The sequence below is a fragment of the Ruditapes philippinarum genome, unplaced genomic scaffold (assembly GCF_026571515.1).
Source record: "Ruditapes philippinarum isolate M1 unplaced genomic scaffold, ASM2657151v2 ctg7741_1_1_1_1, whole genome shotgun sequence".
In the NCBI taxonomy this organism is placed as follows: Eukaryota; Metazoa; Mollusca; class Bivalvia; order Venerida; family Veneridae; genus Ruditapes; species Ruditapes philippinarum.
Window position 1 is genome coordinate 36,506 of NW_026863312.1, and position 6,326 is coordinate 42,831.

The 6,326-nt window shown below is 33.3% G+C and overlaps 1 long non-coding RNA gene across 1 annotated transcript; it reads left to right on the plus strand.

Moving 5' to 3' along the window:
* The first annotated feature begins 1,100 nt into the window (after positions 1–1,100).
* Positions 1,101–2,494, plus strand: LOC132721802 (uncharacterized). Its single transcript, XR_009624515.1, has 3 exons — positions 1,101–1,209; positions 1,764–1,884; positions 2,396–2,494. It is a non-coding gene; the product is annotated as an uncharacterized LOC132721802 (long non-coding RNA).
* The last annotated feature ends 3,832 nt before the right edge of the window (positions 2,495–6,326 follow it).

The following is a 6,326-nucleotide window of genomic DNA, read 5'->3' on the forward strand; positions in this document are numbered from 1 at the left end:
AAATGTTTTGCTTAAACAGAAAACCCAAAAATCAATATTCCATTGCAACATTATTGATAAGGTATGATATTGACAAATTGCTGGGAACAAGGTTCATTACACTTGAATAAAATTATAATGATTGAAATATGAGAAGTGATATATATTAAAGTGTTGCCTGTTGAGCCATTCCTTACTATTTATTACTTTGACTTCTCAAAGATTTTGTTCTTAATAGATCTTTATTAGCAGTTTTAAGTTCCCCTTAATTCTTTTCCCTGTCGGAACCTAAAGAGATTAGACTTTGCACATCTGTGCAGTGAATTTGTAAAATTAATGGGAGACCAATCAAAGGAATTTGCAATTTAACTTTTATTTCAAAACTAAGTTTTCCCTGACCTATCCATACTATTCCCTTAGGAAAATGTTTAAAGTAAGGCAACACACTGATTTTCTTATTCATCTATTAAATTGCATCTAAACAAAAGTAACAGTTTTTTTTATGATTAAATGACATAGTTACACTTTATATCAAATGTATGAAAGTTTGACGATAATTTGGCTGCAGTAAAGATAAATTTTACTTCCTTTGATAATCAATTATACTAGATAATTGTCATAAGGAAGTACATATTTAGGTAATAGACTGTCCAGGTAGAAAAACCCAAGCTACCAGGGACCAGATGGTGTTTATGTTAACTAAATATTTGAGCCGCGTCACGACAAAACCAACATAATGGGTTTGCGACCAGCATGGATCCAGACCAGCCTGCGCATCCGAACAGTCTGATCAGGATCCATGCTGTTCGCTATCAGTTTCTCTATTTGTAATAGAGTTTGTTAGCGAACAGCATGGATCCTGATCAGACTGCAGGCTGGTCTGGATCCATGCTGGTCGCAAACGCATTATGTTGGTTTTGTCATGACACAGCTCATTTGTTTATCAAATTATTTTAAATTTCAATGAATATCTCAGCTTTTTTTTTCACACAACTTTTATATATCACTCACCTTAATTTTCAATGGATATAAATTAATCCAGTGTTTTATGAATATTTATTGAATAGTTACAAACAGTGTCTGTAGATTAACAATGTCTGATTGTAAGATATAACATTTTCAGAATGAGGAGACATTAAAAAAAGCGACAGCAGATAGTCTTGAGAAACAGAAAACCTTGAACGAGAAGTTACATGCAGTAGAAAAATCAGCAGAGGAAAAGCTGGCAGCGTAAGGAATTGTTTATATGTCATGATTTTAGAATGATCTGAAGTGAATTATGAATGTTATCATAGCCATTTTAAAATACATGGCTGAATTTTTTGCAGGATTATTTTCTGACTTCTTAAATCATCTTTTTCTATATAAATCTGAGGTGGGAATTTCATGATTTTCTATATGACCATCAAAAACATAACTTTCAAATATATGACCATTTATCTTTTAATAATGTGTTTTTTGTTTTGTTTTTTTTTAAGTGTGTTAAACCAATTTGTCAGTATTCATAACATTAAGAACAGGTCTTTTAATTTTTGAAAGTTTTCTTCATCTCTGTGTGTTCCAAAAATATAATAGCACTGCCCATGCTATTGAAAGACTTATAGAGTAAGATGCATAGGCATATCTAAATATTACCTTGACTCCTAAATAACCTTGACCTTCATGGTCATATTTTTCAGGAAATTTCGCTCCAATTTCATTTGTTTTAAGACTTTGTTTCGAACCATTTCTGTTTAACTAGTATTTCATATATTTACTAAGATGACTTTTTTGTCATTATATAGGAACAAGACAGAGATTGAAAAATTAATACACCAGCGGGACTCCATACAGAATAAATTTGATGCTCACATTAAAATAACAAACATCAAAATAGGAAATCTGGAGACAGCCATAGAAAGAAAGGTTTGTATGTTTAACAGACATCTCTATAAAAGATTGCTCTTACCCTTCACTTTGTTCTTTTTAGCTCACCTGAGCACAGTGCCTAGATGTGAGCTTTTGTTAGTGTTATATTTTTTGTATATCATGCAATTTCTTTAAACATATGCCAAAATATGTTCCAATAACCTACTTCTGGACTTTTAAGAGTTATAAGAATTTCTAGCTAAGAATCTCAGGTGAGCAATCTAGGGCCATGATGGCCCTCTTGCCTATGGCATGAAAGTCTATACATATCATTGAAATTTAAGGGATTTTAATATCAAAGAACTACCAGCAGTATAGAGCCTGGTTACAATGCATTGATACTGATGACAAAATTTCTGAATTGTAAGTTCTGTCAGGTGAGGAGTTGTACTAGGAATCCTGTTGTGTTAAAATTCTGATTTTACTTTAATAAATAGTGTTTATTATTATATACAGCAGATATGTTTTCTTTTTGTGCTCTATATTTTAATGAATTTTTTTCTTCCAGACTGTGGAGAATAAGGAACTAAACAGAAATATGTGACAATCTTCTGTCAAAAGTTGATAAGTGAAAATCTTGTATGATACAACATGTACAACCAAACAAACTAGTGACTGACCACTACATTAACAGTGGGGACACTACATTCCACATGTTGTTCAGCCTATGATTAAACAGTTACCCAGCTCATCCTCAATTAAATCAGAATGTGACCAGTGTTTCATAACCAGGTGATAGTGCTAGTATAAATTTTAATGATTAGTCTAAGAATAGGTCTTCATATATTTAGATGGACAGACAGTATACTAGTGAAGCCAGGCAACAGTGTATGAAGTTAATGCTAAATTATAACTTTGCCATGCAACATAGCTAGTGTAATGGTGCCAAATTTGACAGTAATATATAACACTAATCTGTGTCTTGCGTTTTTATTATGATTTATACATAAGATATAGTAAGTTACAGTTAAATTGTGCTTTGATTGTAATTATAATGTACTTTTACAAAGCAAGTTTTTCTTGCATGAGTGAAATGTGTTTGACTTATATACATGTATATCTGAGTTTTTTGATGTTTGTTTTTTTTTTGCAACATGTTAGTGTATGATATTAATAGAGATTTATTTTAATGTCATTGATAATTATGATTCATAATGGCGTCCATATTCAAGTGGTTGAGGTCATCTATTTTGAATTACTTGTACCTTTGACAGTTAAATTCCGTTTCAGACAACACATTGACTTTGTTCATGTACAGAAATTAGCCTGCAATTTACTGGTTCACTAATTTGCCTGCACGTGCATAAAATATTACCAGTCTTTGATCCACCAGTACAGTAAAGCTGAAAAGTTGCTGTATTTATCTTAAAATTCATGTATGTTTGAAAATCCTACCAATTACTAGTCAATGTGTCTGTGACTTCCCATGAGGTATATACAGACTATGATTATTAGCAGTTGTAAGGCCTACATTAATTAACAATAATGGAAATAGATGTTCTATGTAGCATTCAATTTTATATTATTCGGAGTGCCATAAGCCTTCATATATCTAGTTTTATTTAAACTTAGTAACAGAATATTTCTTCATTATGAATGTATGCAATATATCTCATTGAAAAGTGGCAATTTTTTAGCTCACCTGAGCTTGCTCAGGGTGAGCTTTTAGGATCGGTGAATGTCCGTCGTCCGTCGTCCGTCCGGCCGTCCACAATTACTTGTGAACACTCTAGCGGTCGCATTTTTGCCTCAATCATCATCAAACTTGGTCAGGATGCTTATCTAGTTGAAAGCTCGGATGAGTTCGAAACATGGGTCATCTCGGATGAAAAACTAGGTCACAAGAGCTAAAAAATAGAAAAACCTTGTGAACACTCTAGAGGTCACATTTTTGACCCAATCATCATCAAACTTGGTCAGGATGTTTGTCTAGGTGATAGCTTGGATGAGTTCGAACATGGGTCATCTCGGATGAAAAAGTAGGTCACAGGAGCTATAAATAGAAAAACCTTGTGAACACTCTAGTGGTCACATTTTTGAACCAATCATCATCAAACTTGGTCAGAATGCTTGTCTAGTCAATTGCTTGGATGAGTTCGAACATGGGTCATCTCTGATGAAAAACTAGGTCACAGGAGCTAAAAAATAGAAAAACCTTGTGAACACTCTAGTGGTCACATTTTTGACCCAATCATCATCAAACTTTGTCAGGATGCTTGTTTAGATAATAGCTCGGATGAGTTCGAATATGGGTCATCTCGGATGAAAAACTAGGTCACCGGAGCTATAAATAGAAAAACCTTGTGAACACTCTAGTGGTCACATTTTTGCATCAATCATCATCAAACTTGGTCAGGATGCTTATCTAGTTGATAGCTTGGATGAGTTCGAACATGGGTCATCTCGGATGAAAAAAGTAGGTCACCAGAGCTAAAAATAGAAAAACCTTGTTAACACTTTAGCGGTCACATTTTTGCATCAATCATCATCAAACTTGATCAAGATGCTTGTCTAGGTGATAGCTCGGATGAGTTCGAACATGGGTCATCTCGGATGAAAAACTAGGTCACAGGAGCTAAAAATAGAAAAACCTTGTTAACACTCTAGTGGTCACAATTTTGACTCAATTGTCATCAAACTTGGTCAGGAAACTTGTCTAGGTCATTGCTGGGAATAAATCGAACATGGGACATTTCGGATGAAAAACTAGGTCACAGGAGCTAAAAATAGAAAAAATCTTGTTAACACTCTAGTGGCTACTGTTGTGATCCAAATATTCTGTTAATTGGTCTGAAAGTTTGTTTTTGATGATTTCTAAGTCAAGATCGAACATGGGTCATCTTGGATGAAAAACTAGGTCACACCGCCCAAATATGGAAAAACCTTGTTAACATTCTATTGGTCACATTTTCGACTCAATTATCATCAAACTTGGTCAGGATGTTTGTCTAGGTAATTGCTTGGATGAGTTCGAAATCGCATGTGAAAACTAGGTCACCGGAGCTAAAAATAGAAAAATCTTGTTAACACTCTAGTTGCTACTATTTTGATCCAAAGTATCCTGGAAATTGGTCTGAAAGTTTTTTTTGATGATTTCTAGGTCAAGTTTGAATATGTGTCACCTGGGTAAAAAAACTAGGTCGCACTGCTCAAATATGGATAATCCTTGTTAACACTGTAGTGGTCACATTTTTGACTCACCTGTCATGAGACTTGGTCAGAATGCTTGTCTAGGTAATTGTTTGGATGAGTTTGATAATTCAGGTGAGCGATCTAGGGCCATCATGGCCCTCTTGTTATATTTTCACTAGTGCCTGTTTCGATTGAAATAGCAAATAATAAACTTTAATGAAAGATATAAAAGATACAAATGTATATCTAATTGTACCAAAACACAAATATGTTCATATTTTATCCTAACTAATGAAAATGTATTTTATTTTTTAGTATTTCACTAAGCTGTATAGAGAGTGGATGATATAACTCATATTTCACTGATGTAATCAAGTATTTCATTGATTGGCAAATAATAAAACACATGTCTGTCTCAGAATAATAACAAAAGATCTCATTTCTACTAGAAGAAGGCTATACCATGTATTTCATTTAGGCCATTTATAACATTCATGTATATTGTGTTTCTTTCATATGTTAGGATTAATATATCTATATTCCATTATGCATGTGTACCTTTTTGAAATGAAATATTTCTGTACTGATTGACATATTTAGCTGATTAGCATTATGGTTTTGTAGGTATTACTTAAGAAATAATATATCCCAAACAGTGATTTTATCGCTCAATAACGTCACTGTTTGGAGTTCGGATGCGCGGAATTATATCACAAGGGCGTAGCCAGAGTGATATAATGATGCGCATCCGAACGACAAACAGTGATGTTATCAAGCGATAAAATCACTGATTTTGGATATATTATTTCGATTCTAACACGACGTCAACAAATAAATGTTGCCGTACTTGATAGTTAAGCAAAATTGCGCCTGATTTGTTTCCGAACTTATTTTCAGCGCGTCGGATTTTTAGTGGTTACGCCACGTGTATAATGATTATGTCACATGTATAAAAATAGAACGTCAAACTGTGCATCTGTTGCATAATAACACACACTTTCTGTTCTTCTATGTTCAATAGGGAAAAATGTGGGTCGTGTTAGAATAGTAGATAATAGTCTCATTTCTTTGAAAATGAATAGGTAATATAATGGCAGCTGGTTACTGATGAAGTTATTTCCTTACAATCAGATGTACCTATTTCAGTGATCTCTACTAAATACTTGTATATAACATACCATATAATTATTTTGCTTTATATACCTCGGTCAAATTATGTCTTCTGTCAAAATATAGACTTAAACTTTCAATTTATCATTTGTAAGCATCAGATCATTACATAAAGAATAATGTTTATAGCATTTATT